We start from the raw sequence: 23,047 nt of genomic DNA, 5'->3' as shown, positions 1-23,047 counted from the left end.
AGCAACACCACCTCCCTTCTGGACAACCTTGCAAACCTCGGACTCAAACAACTTGTCGACACCCCCACCCACTATGCCGGACACACGCTCAACCCGATCTTCACCTCCAGCAAGCACATCTCCTTCAATCACACCACAACTCTCCATTGGACGGACCACAGCTGCGTTCACTTCAACTACAAAAAGACTACGACTCACAACGACCCTTAACCAATTCCCCGCAGAAACTGGAACAAAATCACCACCGACCAACTCTTCACATCGCTTCACCAAAACCCTCCTGCCAAACCATCAAGCCCAAACCAAGCAGCCACCAACTTCACACTATGGATCACCCACAGCGCTGACAAATTAGCACCCTTGAAAAACCACCAAATCAAGCAAGGTAGCAAAAAAGCCCCCTGGTTCAATGACGACCGTAAGAAATCCAAGAAGACTCGTCGCACCCTCGAGAAAGTCTGACGAAAACACCAGACCACTGATAACCTAGCTACCTTCAAGAATGCCACCCGAAAACATCACCAACTGATCCGATCCACCAAGAAATCAGCATTCAAGGATCGACTCGACAACAACGCCCACAACAGCAAGGAACTATTCAACATTGTTAAAGAATTTACCAACCCCACCGCCGGCACCAACGACATCACACCCTCCCAAGACCTCTGCGACTCTTTAGCATCATTCTTCCACAACAAAATCGCTGACATACATAACAGCTTTAGAGACCAACCCGGAGACCAGTCCACCCCACCCACCTCCGAACTTAAACCCACCTCCAACAACCTTTGCGACTGGAACCCAATCACCACTGAAGACACCATCCGCCTGATGAACTCCATCCACTCAGGATTGCCAACCGACCCATGACCTCACCACATTTTCAACAAAGCAGACTCCAATATCGCACCCCTTCTCCGAGACGTAATCAACTGCTCCCTCAACTCCGCTACCTTCCCGGAAAGCTGGAAACATGCCGAACTCAGCCCCCTCCTGAAGAAACCCACAGCAGACCCCACTGAACTCAAGAACTACCGCCCCATTTCGCTCCTCCCATTCCCTGCCATAGTCATTGAGAAAGCCGTCAACAGTCAACTCGCCGCCTTCCTCGAATCCAACAAATCCCTCGACCCTTCGCAATCCGGCTTCCGAGCCAAACACAGCACCGAGACCGCCCTCATCGCAGCAACAAACGACATTCAAACTCTACTGGACAACGGAGAAACAGCTGCCCTCATCCTACTTGACCTCTCTGTAGCCTTCAATACAGTCTGTCATAGCACCTTTATACAACGCCTCAGCAAAGTCGGAATACAAGGAAAAGCTTTGGACTGGATCATCTTGTTCCTCTCCGGAAGAACACAGATAGTCCGCCTCCCCCCTTTTAGATCAGAGGCTACCGAAGTCATCTGCGGCGTACCACAAGGATCATCACTCAGCCCCACCCTCTTCAACGTTTACATGAGTCCCCTCGCATCCATCGCGCGCCAACACAACCTCAACATCATCTCCTACGCAGACAACATCCAGCTGATCCTCTCCCTCACCAAAGACTCAAACACCACCAAAACCAACCTACACGAAGGGATGAAAGAAGTAGCCGAATGGATGAAGAACAGCCGTTTAAAACTTAACTCGGACAAAACGGAAGTCCTCATCTTAGGATCATCCCCCTCCGCTTGGGATGACTCATGGTGGCCACCGGCCCTGGGAATCGCACCCACATCAACGGACCTCGCACGTAACCTGGGCTTCATCCTGGACTCCTCCCTCTCGATGACCAGACAAGTCAACGCCGCCTCATCATCATGCTTCAACATCCTACGTATGCTCAAAAAAATCTTCCGTTGGATCCCCACCGAAACAAGGACGGTCACCCATGCACTGGTCACAAGCCGACTGGTCTACGGAAACACACTCTCCGCCGGAACCACAGCCAAACCACAGAATAAACTCCAACGTGTTAGAATTGGGGGTCTCTGGTTGGCGCAGGTATGTACTTGCGACAAGCAGGGACCCTCTCTTCTACGTCAGGGCAAAGGATTACTCCCAGAAATAACCCCTGCTCACCCTCTAGGTAGTGTGGCACCAGCAGTCTAGGATAAACTCTGGAGTACATAGGGTTAAAAATTTGCAACATCACACACAATGACCACTAACCCACCACACAATGACACCAAACTATTTTAGTAAAAATATCTTTTTTAGATATTTTGTATGCAGGCTTGTAAATACAGTCTTGTTACTTTCAATGCGAGGTTCCAGCAACTTGTAAATATGCCACAGATCTTATTCAACTTATTCTCTTAGTCCCCAAATACGATGCTGTTAGAGACTTCTTAAGCTCAAGGGTCAATGTTATCACAAAGGGAGTTGCTGCGAGGGTCTCGGTGCACCTCTGACGGGTGAAATAGGCCCGACCGGCCCGGGCTCACGCTTCTGGCGGGAGCGGCGGCAGGTTGGTTCGATTCCGGCTCTCAGCACGAGTCGCACGGCTGTGCGCGACCACTGGGGGAGAGAGCGGGGGCCCTAGGAGTGTTCACCAACGGCTCCGGGGGCTGCGCTGATCAGAGGGCGGTGCGAGCGGAACAGGCAGGATGCTCGCACCGCGGGGCCACCACAGTACCTTTGGAAACTTGAACAGGGGTCGAGGCAGCAGGGTCACAGGTCGGCCCGGTGATCCTCGTCGCGGTGTCTTCCGTCCTGGGTTGGAGCGAGCGGCGGCTCCGGCTCGGAGGTTGGCGTTGCGGCGCGGGCCGGGTCACAGGGAAAGAGCGCCTCGGGGATTCTCACAGAAGGGCACTCGCTGAAGGCGGCGATCCGCCGGGCACGTCACAGGCAATCCAGGCGGCGTTCTCGTGCCACACGCCGCAGCTGTTTCTCGGACAGCAGCAGGTGGTCTCAGGGGCACAAGACATGGAGGGGTGCAAGCAAGCACCGGGCACAGCCTTTCTTCACGTTGCGAGCTGCGGCTCGGGACTCAGTCACGGTGCTCAGGCCAGCGGGGCTGGTCGTTGCGATGCTTCTGGGCCTAGCAGGCGGCAGTCACGGTGTTTAGAGGGATGGCAATACCCAGAGCTTGATGGAGAGCGCGATGGTCACAGCGCGCTCTGCTTTTCCCGGATCAGCGTGCAGGGGGAAAGCAGCGTTTCACAGCGGTTCTTCTGTCAGGGGAAGTAGCGCCCAATGTTCCTGGGGCGCAGTACAGGGGGCAAGTTCCACATCAAGCCCTTGGAGATCTCTTAGCAGAGTTTGGCACAAAGTTCAATAAAGCAAAAGTCTCTTTCAGTCTTTCCTTCTCCTCTCCTTCTGCAGCAAGGCACCAGACACAGGCCAGAGATAGCACTCCTCCTTGTAGTCTTTCCAGGTCCTTCTCTTCGGGCAGAGTTTCTTCTGTAGCGCAAACAGGATCTAATTTACAAGGAGCAGGGCTCCTATATTTATATGGCATTTCTTTTGTCTTTTCAGACCAAGGGGGCCTCTGCATAATCCCTTTCAGTGGTGGAGCACTCTGAGTGGCTGTCCTTGGCTGTTTCTTTCAGTGTGAGGGGCAGGCACATCAGGCGCTCCACAGGAGGTGGAGCCAGCATTGTGTGGACAGGGGGCAGCCAGGAGTATCTTGATGACAGTGCTTCGCCCTTCCTGGGCCAGGTGCAGGCTGAGTCATCAGTCGCTCCCCAGGGGGCGGAGCCAGCATTGTGGTGGCAGAGCACAGCCTGATTAAGAGTCATGGGGCACTCCTACCTCCCACTAAGGTGCAATCCTTGCATTCACCACCTGTCATCCCCCAGCCCTGTCACTCACATATCCCAGACAGTCAGATACACAAACTAGCAGAGGCGGGCTGAAATGGTTAGGCAAGCAAATGCTAACTTTCTAAAAGTAGCATTTGCAAACACAGGATATTAAAATAAACGTTACTAAAAGAAGTATTTTATTATTCTGAGTTCAGGCATACTAAACATTAATTTCTACCATGTTCCCTGAGCCTGCTGGGATTATAGAGTGTAATAATTCCAGCAGCCCATCTAGCCTAAAGGGGACAGGTAGCCTTACAATAGTGAAAAACGAATTTGGCTGTAATTCACTATTAGGACATGCCACACACATTAGAGCATGTCCTACCTTACACTTACAATGCACCCTGCCCTTGGGCCTACCATAGGGGTGACTAATATGAAGTTTAAGGGAAGGTTTAGGGGCTGGCAAGTGGGTGCACTTGCCCAGCCAGCATGACAGTACCAGACTGCACACAGGTTCTGCAATGGCAGACCTTAGACACATTTTAAGGCTGCTTCTGTGGGTGGCGAAACCAGCGCTGCAGGCCCACTAGCAGTATTGGCATTCACAAGCCCTGGCACTCCTGGTGCACTTTACTGGGGACTGACAGTAAATCCAATGAACCAATCAGGTATACCATTCACAGTTATACTTTTCATAGGGAGCACTTGCACTGCGGCACGGGTTGGCCGTGGCGCAGTGCCCTGAGCGGTGGACACCAGCAAAAACATCTGAGGCACATCAGCAAAAAGTGGCAGGGAAACTCACGCCAAGGTGCCAGGTCTAACACGTGTCCCCTCCAGCTGAAATGTGGGGGGGAACTACCCTTCCCCAGGGAGTTCCTCATCACTAAGGCGGAAAAACCTGGACAGACCGTCAGCATTGGCGTGATCTGAGCCAGGGCGATGTTCCACCGTGTAGTCCATACCCTGTAGGGAGATGGACCACCTCAACAGTTTTGGGTTCTCACCCCTCATTTGCATCAACCATCTGAGGGGCCTGTGGTCTGTCTGAACCCGGAAGTGAGACCCAAACAAGTAGGGTCTTAGCTTCTTCAGTGCCCAGACCACAGCAAACGCTTCTCGCTCTATTGTACTCCACCTACTTTCCCGGGGAGGTAACCTCCTACTGATGAAGGCTACAGGTTGGTCCCAGCCCTCCTCAGTCATCTGTGAGAGAACAGCCCCTACACCATGCTCTGAAGCGTCTGTCTGCACCAGAAATTCTTTGGAGAAATCAGGGGCCAAGAGCACGGGCGCCGTGCACATGGCAGTTTTCAGGGTGTCAAAAGCCTTCTGACAGGTGTCAGTCCAAATCACATTCCTGGGCTGCTTCTTAGAAGTCAGCTCTGTCAAGGGGGTCACGATAGTGCCATAGCCCTTGACAAACCTCCTGTAATACCCAGTGAGCCCCAGGAAGGCTCTCATTGCAGTCTGGGTCTTGGGGGGTTCCCAAGCCAGGATGGTCTCAATTTTGGGTTGCAAGGGTGCCACCTTGCCACTCCCCACTTGGTGTCCCAAGTACACCACTGATCCCTGCCCAATATGGCACTTGCTGGCCTTGATTGTGAGGCCTGCTCTGCGCAGGGCCATCAACACTTCCCAGAGGTGGCAAAGGTGTTCTGGCCAGGTGCCACTGAACACTGCAATGTCATCCAGGTAGGCGGTACTGAACTCATCCAGCCCATCCAACACCTCGTTGACCAACCTCTGAAAGGTGGCAGGGGCATTCTTTATCCCAAATGGCATAACCCGGAACTGGAAATGCCCATCTGGTGTGGAGAACGCTGACCTCTCTTTTGCCCCATCGGTCAAGGCGATCTGCCAGTACCCAGACGTTAAATCGAACGTGCTGAGGAACCGGGCAGCCCCTAGCCGATCAATGAGCTCATCAGCTCTGGGGATGGGGTGCGCATCAGTCTTGGTGACCGAATTGAGCCCTCTGTAGTCCACACAGAACCGGAGTTCAGGTGTGGCTCCCGGCGCAGCAGCCTTTGGGACCAAGACCACGGGGCTGGACCAAGGGCTGCTGGACGACTCAACCACCCCAAGAGCAAGCATTTTGGAGACCTCCTCCTTTATGCAGGCTCTGACCCTGTCAGTTACTCTGTAGGCCTTATGCCTCACAGGTAAGCTGTCTCCTGTGTCCACATCATGGACGCACCAATCTGTGACACCAGGAATCGGGGAGAACAGATCTGGAAACTGCCTCAGCAAGTGGCGGCAGTCATCCTGTTGTTCAGGCGTCAGGGTGGGTGAGAGGTTAACTCCATCCACTGACCCATCTTTCTCAGAGGCTACCAAGAGGTCAGGAAGAGGCTCAGTCTCCTCCTCCATTCCATCATCAGTTGCCAACAACATGCCCACTTCGGAGCTCTCCAAGTGGGGCTTAAGGCGGTTAACATGTAGGACATTCAAAGGGTTCCTGGGAGACTGCATGTCCACCAAGTAGGTTACTGGACTCTTGCGCTCCACAACCTCAAATGGACCTGTCCACTTATCCTGAAGTGCACAAGGCTCCACTGGGGCCAAGACCCACACCTTTTGTCCAGGCTGAAGCTCTACCAGAGTGGCATTCTGGTCGTACCACCGCTTCATCTCTTCCTGGCTGGATTCTAGGTTTGCCTCAGCAAGTTTCCTGAATCACCTGGTCTGGTTTCTGAAGGCCAGCATGTAACTGTATACATTCTGGGGAGGTTTTCTGGGAGATTGCTCCCAGTCTTCCTTTACCAAACTCAGAGGTCCTCTCACTGGGTGACTGTACAGCAGTTCAAAGGGGCTGAACCCTAGGGACTTCTGTGGCACCTCACGGTAGGCGAAGAGAAGGCATGACAAGAGGACGTCCCACTTACGCCTCATTGGACCTTCCAGGCCCATGATCATGCCTTTTAGGGTTCGGTTGAATCTCTCAACCAACCCATTTCCTTGGGGGTGGTAAGGGGTGGTGAACTTGTATGTTACACCACACTCTTGCCAAAGGGACTTCATATACTTGGATATGAAATTGGTGCCCCTGTCGCTCACCACCTCTAGAGGGAATCCCACTCGTGAGAAAATTCCCATCAGTGCCCGTTCCACCACGGGGGCCGTCACTGTCCTCAGAGGGATGGCTTCAGGGTACCGGGTGGCATGGTCCACCAAGACCAGGATGAACCTATTGCCCATGGCTGTCTTGGGGTCCAGAGGCCCAACAATGTCAATACCCACTCGCTGGAATGGCGTACCGACCATGGGGAAGGGCTGCAGAGGAGCCTTGTGCTTCCCTCCACTCTTACCACTTGCCTGGCAAGTCTGACAGGATCTACAGCGAGCATCTGAGCTCTTGTGCATTTGGGGCCAATAAAAGTGGGTGACAAGCCTGTCATAGGTCTTGTCCATCCCCAAATGTCCTGCTAATGGCACATCATGAGCCAGCCCCAGTAGGAAGGCTCTGAACTTCTGGGGTACCACCAGCACACTGGCTGACCCAGGTTCAGCAGCCTCAGGCTCTGAATACAGGAGGTCATTCTCCCAGTACACATAATGTGTTTTGGCCTGAACACCATTGGCCTGGTCTGCAGCCTGCTGCCGCATACCCACGAGAGAAGGGCATTCTTTCTGCTCCCTGCAGAATTCCTCCCTGGAGGGGCCTCCTTCTTGCTGCCAATGGGTCAGCTCAGGCAGGTCCCCCAGTTCAGCAATCTGTTCCCCTGTAGGCTCCAGGGCATCTCCCTCAAGGTCTGCTTCCTCCTGGACCGTGGGAACTCCAGGGGCCGGTTTCCCGCGCCCCCTGCGCCTTCTCCCTAAGGCCGGTTCCTGGGCCTCTCCTTCAGGCCCCAGGATCTCTTGAGCACCCCTACTGGCTGCCATTGACCGGGTGGTCACGCACGCCCAGTCAGGCAGACCCACCATCCTTAGATGAGTCGTCTTCTCCACCTTTTCCCAAGGGGAGTGCTCCAAGTCATTCCCTAGCAAACAGTCTACAGGCATGGCTGTTCTCACACAAACCTGCAGAGTACCAGAGACCCCCCCCCTCGAAGGGAACTTGAGCCATCGGACACTGACTCTCTGAATTATCAGCATTGATAACCCTACGGTAGGCATGGGGTACAACCTGCTCTTGAGACACCAGGTGCTGCCTCACTGCAGTCACACTGGCTCCTGTATCTCTAGGAGCCTCTGCTTTCTAACCATTGATGGTCACCACCTGCCCATATTTCTTAGTGTTAGAGGGCAGGTAGTTCTCAGGGACCATCTCGCTGTCTCCTAGCGAGACCAGGGTCATCTGAACAGGATCTCCACCCCCAGGGACTACCACTTCTTCCCCCAAATTAACACTAGTTACTTGCCGGGGTGGTGCACCAGTGGGTGCTGATTTACCAAACAGGCGACACTTAGGGTCAGTGGCAATGTGACCCGGGTCCCCACACCTGTAACAATTGAAGGGCCCCTTTGGAACAGGTCTACCTGTCGGGGCCCCGTTCTGCTTCGGGGGTGGGGGAGGCTGAGAACCTTTCTGCTAGTTCCCTTGGGGATTACTTTGGGGGCCTTTAGGGAACCCTTTCTGTTTACCCCTGTCCCCCCCACTCTTCTGCTGGGGACCCTGCCCACCCTTGGCGGAGTCGCCCACTGGACCCTTGTGGACCCTGGTGCTGAGCCAGCGGTCCACCTCCTCAGCAAGCTTCCTCGGGTTGGACAGCTTGCTATCAATCAGGTGCTGGCGTAGCTCAGGAAAACAATTACTGGACAAGTGCTCCCATGCAATTAAATCAAAGAGACCTTGAAAATCATTCACCTTATTACCCTTCACCCAACCATCCAGGGCTCTGCAAAAAAAAGTCACATACTCCATGTTAGACGGGGACCCGGAGGGTCGGCCGAGCAAGGGGGGAGAGGCCTCCTGGCGAGGGCCCTCTCCTTCAATCGTACGGACGAGCAACTTCTCCCCCACAGATAGACACCACACAGAGATGAGTTCTGCACACTTTTATATATATCTTTAGGCAAGGTGACTGACGATACAGCAGGACCAGGATACGAGGATCCCGTCAATTCTAGTCTCTTTGGGGAAAAGGGTAGCGGGACAGTCTCAGTACCGGACAGGTACGGGGATAGCGGGTGTGGAGCTCACAATCCTCGAGCTGGTGGGTTCGCAAGTAGGGGCCGCGGCAGCGCCAGCAGGCCTTTGAGATGGTTCACGAAAGGATGAGCCGCGGCAGCGCCAGCAGGCCTTCACGATGGTACACGAAAGGATGAGCCGCGGCAGCGCCAGCAGGCCTTCATGAGGGTTCACGAAAGGATGAGCCGCGGAAGCGCCAGCAGGCCTTCAAGATGGTTCACGAAAGGATGAGCTGCGGCAGCGCCAGCAGGCCTTCAAGATGGTTCACGAAAGGATGAGCCGCGGCAGCGCCAGCAGGCCTTCAGGATGGTTCACGAAAGGATGAGCCGCGGCAGCGCCAGCAAGCCTTCAAGATGGTTCACGAAAGGATGAGCCGCGGCAGCGCCAGCAGGCCTTCAGGATGGTTCACGAAAGGATGAGCCGCGGCAGCGCCAGCAGGCCTTCAAGATGGTTCACGAAAGGATGAGCCGCGGCAGCGCCAGCAGGCCTTCAAGAGCGTTCATGAAGAGGAGCCGCGGCAGCGCCAGCAGGCCTCCAAGGATGAGTTCGTCTCGGTGTCTCTCGACTCCAGGATACAACTGCCTTCCTGCTCTGAAGCAGCCCCAGTTATAGGTCTGGTGCCCTTTGATGTCCGGACCCTCGCACTTGGAGGTCGGGAGGTCCGGGATGAGGGAGTCCAGACACCCAGCAGGGGGGTGGAGCCAGCGCCCAGGGAGGCTGGGGGCGATCGAAACCTGGCGGAGGGGAGCCATCGACACTCCTTCTCCCATTGAACTGCCAAGTGGTCTCTTTACCCCCTGGGTGGATGGTGGTGCCTCGATGTTGGGCTGGGCCAGGCCGGAGGCTGAGGTCGACCCGAGGCCACGAGGCCTGGTCGTGGAGGGTCCAAGATGGCGGCTGGGCCGGGGACGGTGGTTCGGGAGGGAACCCGGGCCAGCCGAGAGAGTTAGGATTAGGAGACACTGTTCCGTCGGGGAAGAGTGGGGTGTTGACCCGGCGGCCTGTAGGTGTTGTTCCTGTCCGGGGAACAGGGGTAGCCGGGGTCCGCGACCCGCCATGCAGAGAGGGGTCGGGCATGTCACAAGGCCTGTCCAACATGCGTCCCCCCAGCTGAAGGCAGGGAGAGTCACCCATCCTCTTGGGTAATCTCCTCGCCGAGGCGGAAGAAGCGGGACAGGCCGTCTGCGTTGGCGTGGTCTTGGCCGGGGCGATGCTCCACAGAGAAATCCATCCCTTGCAGGGAGATGGACCAACGTAACAGCTTCGGATTCTCTCCCCGCATCTGCATCAGCCATTGCAGTGGTCGGTGATCTGTTTGCACCCGGAAATGGGTATCGAAGAGATAGGGCCAGAGCTTCTTGAGGGCCCACACCACTGCGAAGGCCTCTCGCTCTATAGTGCTCCAGCGCTGTTCTCGGGCCAACAGGCGGCGGCTGATGAAGGCCAAGGGCTGGTCAACTCCCTCGGTGTGGAGTTGGGAGAGGACAGCCCCAATGCCATGATCGGAAGCATCCGTCTGCACTACGAATTCTCGGCTGTAGTCGGGAGCTTGGAGCACGGGGGCAGAGCACATGGCGGATTTGAGTTTCTCAAAGGCAGCCTGACACTCAGGAGTCCAGTGTACTTTCGTGGGGTTTTTTTTGGATGTGAGTTCTGTGAGGGGCCCCACAATGCTGCCATAGTCTTTCACGAAGCGCCAGTAGTATCCGGTGAGCCCCAGGAAGGCTCGGACCTCGGTTTGCATTACCGGTGGCTCCCAGGCCTGAATGGCGGCGATCTTGAGTTGGAGAGGGGCCACCAGGCCACTCCCCACCTGGTGCCCCAGGTAGGTCACGGACCCTTGGCCGATTTGGCACTTGCTGGCCTTGATTGTTAGCCCTGCCTGCCGGAGGGCGTTCAGGACCTCCCGGAGGTGTTGGAGGTGTTCTGCCCATTGGCGGCTGTACACGGCGATATCGTCCAGATAGGCGGCGCTGAACTCCTCCAGCCCCGCCAAGACTTTGTTTACGAGCCTCTGGAAGGTGGCAGGTGCGTTTTTCATTCCGAAGAGCATCACCTTGAAGTGGTAGTGGCCATCCGGGGTGGAGAAGGCAGATCGCTCCTGGGCCCCGGGGGTGAGGCCGATCTGCCAATAGCCTGCTGTCAGATCAAAGATGCTCAGGTAGCGGGTGGCCCCCAGGCGGTCGATTAGTTCATCTGCTCGGGGAATGGGGTGAGCGTCTGTCCTGGTGACGGCGTTCAGACCCCGATAGTCCACACAAAACCGGAGCTCTGGGGCGACGCCAGGGGCGGCGGCCTTAGGGACCAGCACGACTGGGCTGGCCCAGGGGCTGTCGGAGGGCTCGATCACTCCTAGAGCCAGCATCTTGGAGACTTCCAACTGGATGCAGGCGCGTACTCGATCAGGTACCCTGTACGCCCTGTGCCGGATAGGGGGGCTATCTCCGGTGTCGACATCGTGGAGGCACCAGGGGGTGACCCCAGGGATGAGGGAGAATAGGTCTGCGAATTGTTGAAGCAAGTCTTGGCAGTCTTGGAGTTGCTCTGGGGACAAGGCAGCGGAGAGGTGGACTCCTTCTACGGAGCCGTCTGTTTCGAGGTTCCTCAGGAGATCGGGAAGGGGCTCGGAGTCCTCCTCAGCCCCACTGTCGGTAGCCATCAGGAGGCTAAGTTCAGAGCGTGCAAAGTGGGGCTTAAGTCTATTGGCATGGAGAACCCGTAGAGGGTTTTGGGGGGATTCCAGGTCCACCAGGTAGGTGACGGGGCCCTTGCGCTCCACCACCTTGAAGGGTCCCGTCCATTTGTCCTGGAGGGTGCAGGGTTCGACCGGGGACATCACCCAGACCTGTTGTCCTGGCTCGAACTCAATGGATGAGGCTTTTGGTCATACCAGCGCTTCATGTCTTCTTGGCTGGCTTCGAGGTTTGCTTTGGCGAGTTCCCTGAACCGCCGGGTCTGGTTCCGGAGGGTCAAGAGGTATTTGTACACATCTGGGGGAGTCTTCTGGGGGGTCACTTCCCACCCCTCTTTAACCAGGCTGTAGGGGCCCCGGACGGGATGCCCATACAGGAGCTCGAAAGGGCTGAAACCAAGGGATTATTGGGGGACCTCCCTGTAGGCAAACAGGAGGCATGGGAGCAGCACATCCCATTGGCGGCGTAGGGTCTCCTCCAGGCCCATGATCATACCCTTGAGGGTGCGATTGAATCATTCTACTAGTCCGTTTCCTTGCGGGTGATAGGGGGTCGTAAATTTGTAGGTGACCCCGCACTGTTGCCATAGGGACTTCATGTACCTGGAGATAAAGTTCGTGCCCCGATCACTGACGACCTCTCGGGGGAAGCCCACCCGCGAGAAGATCCCCATCAAGGCTCGGCCCACCACGGGCGCTGTCACGGTCCGGAGAGGGATAGCTTCGGGATAGCGGGTGGCGTGGTCCACCAGGACAAGTATGAATCGGTGCACTTGCGCTGTCCGGGGCTCCAGGGGCCCCACAATGTCGATTCCCAGCCGCTCAAAGGGGGTGGTGATGATGGGAAAGGGTTGCAGGGGGACCTTCAGTTTCCGTCCGCTCTTCCCGCTGGCCTGGCAGGTGGGGCAGGCCCGGCAGTGGTTCATTACATCGTTCCGCATTTTCGGCCAGTAGAAATGGGTCACCAGGCGGCTGTACGTCTTGTCCTGCCCCAGGTGCCCGGCAAGAGGCACATCGTGGGCCAGGTTCAAGAGGAAGTCTCTGAATCGGAGGGGGACCACCAGCACCCGGCTGGCTCCCAGTTCGGCAATCTTTTGCTCGCTGTAGAGCAGCCCGTTGTCCCAGTAGATCCAGTGTGCCCCCGAGGCATCCCCTGCGCTCTGGGCTATGGCTTGCTGTCGGAGCCCCTCGAGGGAGGGACACGCTCTTTGCGGAATGGAAAGGGGCGACCACTCGGTCCCCCCGAACGTATGGCAGAGTGCCTCGATCCCCCCGGGAAGCCATTTTGGGCGGGAGGCGCGTCTCGGCTGGTATGCCCGAAGCGGCGTAGCCGGGGCGCGCTTTTTCCCGCCCTAGAGTGGGCTGGCCTAGACACTGACGCGGCCGGCCACGCCCTCGGGGCAGGCAGGGGCGGGTTTACGCCCGCCCTGAAGATGGATAAAAAGGGACGCAAGACCAGAAGACATCCTCTTGTTCCTGTGCTCTGAAGCTGCACCTCCTCGCTGCACGTGAGCTCGAGACGGAACGAAGAGCCAATTGTCCCAGTTGTTGGCCACACTCCCGGCCACATGTTCATCTCAGTTTGAGGCGGTGCTGTTCCGAGCCGCTTTTACGCTAGCATTTCACGGAGCAATGCGGGTAAGCGAACTAGTTGCAAGGAACAAACTGGATGTGGCAGGGGGTTTGTGCCAGGAACACGTTCAGATCAGGGGAGAAACAATGACTGTCTCCTTTGTAAAGTCCAAGACTGATCAAGATGGGATGGGTGACTGCGTCATCATACGCAGGATTCCTGGGTCCTCCATATGTCCGGTAAAGTGTTTAGAGGATTACCTAGCACGAAGGGTGGCATCATGGGGGGGGGACTTTGTTAAGACACGCTGACGCCACCCCACTGACGAAATTTCAGTTTCAGCGGGTGCTCGCGATGTCAATTGCCGCTGCGGGCTTGAACCCGGGCGAATTTGGGACCCATTCCTTTCGGATAGGGGCTGCTACGGAAGCTACAGCCAGGGGTCTTAATGTTGAGCAAGTGAAACGAGTGGGGCGTTGGTCCTCCAATTGTTATAAAAGATACGTGCGGTTGCACATGTTGTGAAGCTGTAATAATGTACTCACGCTTCTTGTTTTTGTTTGGTTTTCAGTTACGCAAGCCTACGAGGCGGGGCGGACTATGCAGTCGACCCTACACCGGGCCAGCGGTCAGACATCACCGGCTGTGAAAAAGGAGGTGTGGGTCGTGGGCCACTCATACGTGAGGCGTGCCGCAGACGTATTCAAAGCAGGTGACATGATTCACGTAGCTGGGGAATACGGGTACAGGATGTCCTTCTACGGAAGGGGCGGTCTCTGTATTGACCAGTTTCAAACATTTTTCGAGGGTTTGTTAGGGCGGACAAGGTCACCGCCGTCTATAGTTATAGTGCATGTTGGGGGCAATGATTTGGTCACCATCGGTAGACGACTACTCCTGGAGGCAATGCTTTCCACTGTAAGTTGGTTGGCGAGGAGAGTTCCGGGGTGCACGATTGCATGGTCCCATTTGATTCCACGAAAGGTGTGGCGGGGGGCTATCTCTATTCCTGCTTTGAACCATTCTGTTAGAAAGCTTAACAATAAAGTGAGTAGGTTGTTCCGTTCCAGGACATTGCATTCTATTTCTCATAGCTGTATTAATGATGACAGTATGTATTTGGGGGATGGTGTGCATTTGTCTTGGGTGGGGAATGAGTTACTCTTAGGAGACTTCTTAGCATGGTTAAAATCGTTGAAACATGACCTTTAGGTAGGAGTTGTGTGGGGGGTCCGGATAGCCGGTCAACTATCCGGCCTGTGGCGGTAAGGTCATGATCGGTGAGCACTAATTGGAAGATCCCTATGAGTGGGCGTCACCCAACACGGATGGGAGCGCTCGGGGGAGGTGGCCTTTGGCCCCTCAACGGGGAGGCGGTCCCTTCTAAGGATGGGTCGCCGAAAGAAGAGGAAAGGCGGTCAAGGCCCCTTCCTGTGTAGGAGGGGTTACAGCCCCCTCCTGGGGAATTTCCCGGGGCCAGTGACATCTGCGACGGCAGATGCGGTAAGTTGTGTGGGGTTGGGGGGAGGTCTACGATACCTTCTAGATACCTCACACGAGTCTTCGAACGACCTTTAACTGGCGTCGAGTTGATAAGTGCCCCCGTCAAGTCAAGGGAAATTGGTAGTAGTTGCACTTGAGTACGCCTCAGTGCTGTCGCCCCTCCCAAGTGGGGGGGGGTATGTCTGGTTAGGGATCTTGACACCGGTTACGACCTTGCCGTTGGCCCTTAAACGTTAGGATGTACAATTTCAATATTTCAAGTAAATGTTTTGTAGGATGTTAGTTCGGCTAGGAGAACCTCTGTATTAGAGAATCTGTTAAGGTTAGCCAAACATCGCAATGTGGTATGAAATTGTACATTAATGTTTAAATGTTTCTAATTTTTTGTTTTAATAAATACGGCCGGGAGGGTCACTCCCTCCCACTTCCAAAAACTTCAAGAACTGTTTCCGGTTTCCCTCATTTGGGGATTGTGTTGAGAGGGGGTGGCGGGTATCTCAGCCATATGGAAAGGGGCGACCACTCGGTCCCCCCGAACGTATGGCAGAGTGCCTCGATCCCCCCGGGAAGCCATTTTGGGCGGGAGGCGCGTCTCGGCTGGTATGCCCGAAGCGGCGTAGCCGGGGCGCGCTTTTTCCCGCCCTAGAGTGGGCTGGCCTAGACACTGACGCGGCCGGCCACGCCCTCGGGGCAGGCAGGGGCGGGTTTACGCCCGCCCTGAAGATGGATAAAAAGGGACGCAAGACCAGAAGACATCCTCTTGTTCCTGTGCTCTGAAGCTGCACCTCCTCGCTGCACGTGAGCTCGAGACGGAACGAAGAGCCAATTTTGACCCACCCACCAGCCCCTGAGGACAGCCAGTTGTTTTAATAAAATTGATCAATTATTCTATTTCGTTTACAGGTTATTGTAGTGTTGTGTTGATGTTGAATGTGTAATAAAGATTGGTCTAATTTTACAAGTTTGTGATTAAAGAACTTCGGATGTAAGGTCCATTTATAAACAGGCTTTTCGGTCATAGTGGCCAATGTAGTTTTGTTTAGTTAGCATTTGTCGTATTTATTTTGGTCGGGCGGTAAGGTCATGATCGGTGAGCACTAATTGGAAGATCCCTATGAGTGGGCGTCACCCAACACGGATGGGAGCGCTCGGGGGAGGTGGCCTTTGGCCCCTCAACGGGGAGGCGGTCCCTTCTAAGGATGGGTCGCTGAAAGAAGAGGAAAGGCGGTCAAGGCCCCTTCCTGTGTAGGAGGGGTTACAGCCCCCTCCTGGGGAATTTCCCGGGGCCAGTGACATCTGCGACGGCAGATGCGATAAGTTGTGTGGGGTTGGGGGGAGGTCTACGATACCTTCTAGATACCTCACACGAGTCTTCGAACGACCTTTAACTGGCGTCGAGTTGATAAGTGCCCCCGTCAAGTCAAGGGAAATTGGTAGTAGTTGCACTTGAGTACGCCTCAGTGCTGTCGCCCCTCCCAAGTGGGGGGGGTATGTCTGGTTAGGGATCTTGACACCGGTTACGACCTTGCCGTTGGCCCTTAAACGTTAGGATGTACAATTTCAATATTTCAAGTAAATGTTTTGTAGGATGTTAGTTCGGCTAGGAGAACCTCTGTATTAGAGAATCTGTTAAGGTTAGCCAAACATCGCAATGTGGTATGAAATTGTACATTAATGTTTAAATGTTTCTAATTTTTTGTTTTAATAAATACGGCCGGGAGGGTCACTCCCTCCCACTTCCAAAAACTTCAAGAACTGTTTCCGGTTTCCCTCCTTTGGGGATTGTGTTGAGAGGGGGTGGCGGGTATCTCAGCCATACTGTTCCTGCGTGGGGCCACCTTCTTGGCGCCACTGGGCCAGCTCCGGGAGGTCTTGGAGTGGGTCAGGTTCTTCGTTGTTGAGCCCCTGAGGACCAGGCTCAGGTGTGGTTTCTTCTGCGACGATCGGCGGAGGAGGTTTGGGCCACTCTGGTTCCTCCGTGAGGGGGATGGGGCGGGCAGCCATGGATCGGGTCGTTGCACAGACTCATTCAGGGAGGCCAAGCATCCCCAGGTGCTCTCTTCACTCAACTGCTGCCCAGGGGGAGCTCTGGAGATCGTTCCCCAGGAGGCAGTCCACGGGGGCATCGTCTCGGACGGTCACCTTCAGCATGCCTGACACCCCCCCCCACTCGAAGGGGATGCGGGCCATCTGGCACAGGCTTTCGGAGTTGTCCGCAGACCGCACGGGACAGAGTACATTAGGTAGGATTTGGTCAGGGGTCACCAGATGGCAGCGGACGGCGGTCACACTGGCCCCTGTGTCACAGAGGGCTTCTGCCCGGCGTCCATTTATGGTGACCCACTGGCTGTATTTCTGCGTGTTGGCGGGGATGGGGGCCCGCGGGACCATGTCCCTTTCCCCTAGACATACCAGGGACATGGCGGCAGGTTCCCACTCGGGCTGGTATTGTTCGCACTCCTCTTGTTCTTCGTCGCCCTGCTCTTCTCCTAGGGTGACGGCGGTGATCTGGCGGTTCGCTGGACTCTGGTTTCTCGGGCAGGTTGGATCATTGGCGTAGTGGCCGGGTCGTTGGCATTTGTGGCAGACAACGTTGGCGCGGAATCCTGGTCGCGTCGGTGGGTTTCCTCTTCCGGCCGGGGGCGGGGTGTTGCTAGTGGGGGGCACCGTGACGGTGTCCCGGCCCCGACCCTGGCCTCCTCCTCCCCCCCGTGGGCGGTGGGGCCCTTGGGAGGCTCTGTTCTGTTCGCCTGGCCAACTCCGAGGGACCCGTGTTCTCTCCCATCGATCTTACGCCGATGACACGCAGCTAGCGGTGACACTCAGTGGGGACCCTGAGGTGACTGCCCCCAGGTTTCGCGCAGGGCTTCTTGCCGTGGCGGACTGGATGCGTATTAACTGTTTACAGTTAAACGCCAAGAAAACCGAAGTCCTGATTTTAGGAAAGCAAGCGGATTTGTGGGGAGATCAATGGTGGCCTCCTGAATTGGGGGTGACTCCCATTGCAGCGGCCGAAGTGAAGAACTTGGGGGTCTGGCTGGATTCCAACCTTTCTTTTACCAGCCACACTAAGAAGATCGCAGCCACCTGTTATGGGATTCTGCGAGGACTGAGACCTGTCCTCAAATTCTTCGACCCCCCTACTCGGCAACTGGTGGTCCAAGCCTCCATTCTTTCCCGGCTGGACTACGGGAGTGCTCTGTTGCTCGGCGTTAATCAGGCCGAGGCGACTAGACTGCAGAGGGTGCAGAATGCCGCTGCGCGGGCCATTGTAGGCCTCCCGAGACGGCGCTCTGTATCGGCAGTCTTGACCTCCCTGCACTGGCTGCCGGTCAGACAGAGAATCAAATTTAAGGCACTCTGTCTGACATTTAAGATCTTGAAACTCTCGTCCCCTCCTGCCCTGATGGGCCTTGTTTCCCCATATGTCCCCAGGCGGTCTCTCAGGTCGGAATCCCTTTATCTAGCGAACATGCCTAGATTTAGACTGAGTAGGATAGGAGGTCGCTCTTTTCGTGTCATGGCGGCTGGATTATGGAACTCCCTTCCTGTCCATATCCGTGCCCTGAATAGCCTGATTCTCTTCAGACGGGCGACTAAGACCCATCTGTTCACCTCCGTTAACTAATCTCCTCTTCTCAGCGGCGATCTGTTATGTTGTGGTACTTGATCAGGCGCCAGGACGCCCCTTCGCTGGGGCAGCTGTGCGCTGAATAAAAGTTATTAACATAACATAACATGGCAAGTTTCCGGGGTTCGGTCAATTTTGCTATCGAGGAGATGCTGCCTTAGTTCCACGAAACAATTATTGGAGAGGTGCTCCCACACAATAAGGTCAAATAATTGTTCGAAAGTAGTGACCTGGCTGCCTTTGATCCATCCCTCGAAGGCTCGGCTAAAAAAGTTCACGTATTCCACCCAGGTGGTACCGGGGATTCTCTTACAGTCTCGAAATCGCTGCCGGTACATTTCGGGCGTGAGTCCATAGCGAGTGAGAAGGGCGGCCTTCATGTGATCGTAAGACGTCATTTCGTGGTCGGGGAGCTGTAGCAGGGCATCTCTTCCTTCGTTGACGAATCTTCCCCATAACCCGGCTCCCCAGTCTTTTCGCTGTATTCGGTGGGAGATCATGGCTACCTCGTAGGCCTTAAACCATTGTTGGATATAGTCGTTCCTATGGTATTCTCGGACGACGTCCTTGGGAATGTGGACCTTGGGGTCCGCAGGGGGAGCGGAGTTCTGGTTCTCGGGGACGCCGAGTTCTTTGTTTTGTCGTCGAATTTCCAGTTCTTTTAAATTGCGCTCATGTTCGTACGCTAGTCTCTTTTCTTCCAGCTCCCTCTGGCTCTTTTTCTCTTCTCGTTCTTCCCTGAGCCGTAAGTATTCGAGGGTTATCTTTTGTTCTGCCAGTTTTAGTTCTCCATCTAAGCGGAGTTGAGCCAGCTCCAACTCGTGGAGTCGGCTTTTCTCCCGTTCTCTGGCCTCTTCGGACGAGAGGCCCGCTCTTCGTTCTTCTACGGGGGTGGTCAGCGCTTCTGTGGCCTCACTGTTTTCATTTCGGGGTGGGGACGCTTCTGTCTCCACCCAAGACTCCATGGCGTGCTTGAGGTCATCTTTGGTGCTTAGTCCTGTGGTAGCGATGCCCAACTCTAGGCAGGATTGCTTTAGTTCTTTGTGGCTGTATTCTTCCAGCCGTTCTATCTGAAATTTCGCGGTTGTTCCACTCTCCTTTGTCGTCATTGCTGCTGTGTGTCGTGGGGTGAGTTACTCTCTGTACGATTATGCGTAGGCTCGGCTCGCGCCGCTGGCCACCAATGTTAGACGGGGACCCGGAGGGTCGGCCGAGCAAGGGGGGAGAGGCCTCCTGGCGAGGGCCCTCTCCTTCAATCGTACGGACGAGCAACTTCCCCCCCACAGATAGACACCACACAGAGATGAGTTCTGCACACTTTTATATATATCTTTAGGAAGGTGACTGACGATACAGCAGGACCAGGATACGAGGATCCCGTCAATTCTAGTCTCTTTGGGGAAAAGGGTAGCGGGACAGTCTCAGTAGCGGACAGGTACGGGGATAGCGGGTGTGGAGCTCACAATCCTCGAGCTGGTGGGTTCGCAAGTAGGGGCCGCGGCAGCGCCAGCAGGCCCTGGAGATGGTTCACGAAAGGATGAGCCGCGGCAGCGCCAGCAGGCCTTCACGATGGTACACGAAAGGATGAGCCGCGGCAGCGCCAGCAGGCCTTCACGAGGGTTCACGAAAGGATGAGCCGCGGCAGCGCCAGCAGGCCTTCAAGATGGTTCACGAAAGGATGAGCCGCGGCAGCGCCAGCAGGCCTTCAAGATGGTTCATGAAAGGATGAGCCACGGCAGCAGCAGGCCTTCAGGATGGTTCACGAAAGGATGAGCCGCGGCAGCGCCAGCAGGCCTTCAAGATGGTTCACGAAAGGATGAGCCGCAGCAGCGCCAGCAGGCCTTCAGGATGGTTCACGAAAGGATGAGCCGCGGCAGCGCCAGCAGGCCTTCAAGATGGTTCACGAAAGGATGAGCCACGGCAGCGCCAGCAGGCCTTCAAGAGCGTTCACGAAGAGGAGCCGCGGCAGCGCCAGCAGTCCTCCAAGGATGAGTTAGTCTCGGTGTCTCTCGACTCCAGGATACAACTGCCTTCCTGCTCTGAAGCTGCCCCAGTTATAGGTCTGGTGCCCTTTGATGTCCGGACCCTCGCACTCGGAGGTCGGGAGTTCCGGGATGAGGGAGTCCAGACACCCAGCAGGGGGGCGGAGCCAGCGCCCAGGGAGGCTGGGGGCGATGGAAACCTGGCGGAGGGGAGCCATCGACACTCCTTCTCCCATTGACCTGCCAAGTGGTCTCTTTACCCCCTGGGTGGATGGTGGTGCCTCGATGTCGGGCTGGGCCAGGCCGGAGGCTGAGGTCGACCCGAGGCCACGAGGCCTGGTCGTGGAGGGTCCAAGATGGCTCATTTCCCTGTTGTTCATTCCCCTGGCCCACCTACCCTCCTCGCTACCGCCTCCCAGCTGCCCCTCCCACGCTCCGCCCCCCCCCTCTCCATTTATGACCAATGACCCAACGCGCAGCGTCCACGCGCTGCGGCCGCGCGCTGCGGCCGCTCCGAAGGTGCGCAAAAGGTAAGCCCGTCTACGCCCGTCCGCGCCTGGACCGCGCCCAGCGCCAGACCCCCTGGCCCCCGTCCCAACCACCCCACCCGCATTACATACGCCGCCTCCACCCTCCTAGCCCTTAACACCGGCCGACTCTCCGACTGCGCTCAAGCCGCCCCCGGATACACCCATGGACCCTTCACGTGCAACTCCTGCAAGTTTGACGGCACCAAGACCAACCCCACATCCACTAACACCAAACAGAGACCTGACACCAACCACCTAAAATGCATCCTGCTCAACACCCGCTCGGTCCACAAACACACCATCGACCTCTGGAATTTACTAGACTCCATCTCCCGGGACGTCGCCTTCCTAACTGAAACATGGATGAACGCCTCCTCCGCCCCAGACATCACCATTGCCATCCCGGAAGGCTACAAGATCATCTGAAAAGACCACAACAAGCAAACAGGAGGAGGCATTGCTATTGTCCACAAGAATTCCATCCGCATCTCAACCAGCTCAGACATCAACCTCGCTAGCGCCGAGCACCTTCACTTCCAGATCCACACCGACCCCAAGACCACACTCAGAGGCACCCTCCTCTACAGGCCACCAGGACCCCGAGCACAATTTAGTGAAGACATCACTGACTTTATCACCCCACACGCCCTCCCCTCCAAGGACTACATTCAACTGGGAGACCTCAATTTTCATCTGGAAAAAAGTAACGACAGCAACACCACCGCCCTTCTGGACAATCTCGCCAACCTCGGACTCAAACAACTTGTTAATACACCCACTCACCTCGCAGGTCACATACTCGACCCTATCTTCACCTCCAGCAAACATATCTCCTTCAGTCACACCACAGCTCTCCATTGGACGGACCACAGCTGTGTTCACTTGATCTACAAAAAGACCACAACCCACAACCATCCTCAACTTACTCTGCGAAGAAACTGGAACAAAATCACCATCGACCAGATCTCCTCATCGCTTCTTCAAAACACCCCTGCCCACTCATCGAACGCCAACCAAGCAGCCATTAACCTCACTCAATGGCTAACCAACAGCGCCGACAACCTAGCACCCCTGAAAAAACGTCAAATCAAACTAGGCAGCAAAAACGCCCCCCGGTTCAACGATGATCTTAAGAAATCCAAGAAACTCTGTCGCTCCCTAGAGAAGGCCTGGAAAAAAGACCCAAACACCAGCACCAGAGACGCCTTCAAAAACGCCACCCGCATACACCACCAACTGATCCGAACTGCCAAGAAAGCCGCTTTCAAAGACCGACTTGACAACAACGCCCACAACAGCAAGGAATTATTCAACATCGTCAAAGAATTCACCAACCCCACTGCCAACTCCAACGACATCACTCCCTCTCAAGACCTCTGCGACTCCCTAGCTTCGTTCTTCCACGACAAAATCGCAGACATCCACAACAGCTTCGACAACCAACCCGGAGACCAACCCACCCAACCTTCTGCCACACCTTCACCCCCCTTGAACATCCTTAATGACTGGAACCCAATCTCCACGGATGATACCATCCGCCTGATGAACTCCATCCACTCAGGATCCCCCACAGACCCATGCCCTCACCACATCTTCAACAAAGCAGATTCCATCATCGCACCCCACCTCCAAGATGTCATCAACTGCTCCCTCACCTCCGCCACCTTCCCAGATAGCTGGAAACACGCCAAACTCAGCACCCTTCTGAAGAAACCCACAGCTGACCCCACCAAACTCAAAAACTACCGCCCCATATCACTCCTTCCATTCCCGGCCAAAGTCATCGAGAAAGATGTCAACAACCAGCTCGCCGCCTTCCTCGAAACCAACAAAACCCTTGACTCCTCACAGTACGGCTTCCGAGCCAAACACAGCACTGAGACCGCACTCATCGCAGCAACAGACGACATTCGATCTCTACTGGACAATGGTGACACCGTCGCCCTTATCCTCCTCGACCTCTCCGCAGCCTTCGACACAGTCTGTCATAGCACCCTGTTACAACGCCTCAGAAACATCGGAATTCAAGGAAAAGCACTGGATTGGATCACCTCGTTCCTTGCTGGAAGAACTCAGAGAGTCCGCCTCCCACCATTCAAATCAGAAGCCACTGAAGTCATTTGCGGCGTGCCACAAGGATCTTCACTCAGCCCCACCCTCTTCAACGTATACATGAGCCCCCTCGCGGCCATCGCACGTCAACACAACCTCAACATCATCTCCTACGCTGATGACACTCAACTGATCCTCTCACTCACC

The sequence above is a fragment of the Lissotriton vulgaris genome, chromosome 1_2, assembly GCF_964263255.1.
Source record: "Lissotriton vulgaris chromosome 1_2, aLisVul1.2, whole genome shotgun sequence".
Lineage (NCBI taxonomy): Eukaryota > Metazoa > Chordata > Amphibia > Caudata > Salamandridae > Lissotriton > Lissotriton vulgaris.
This window is presented reverse-complemented; position numbering follows the sequence as displayed.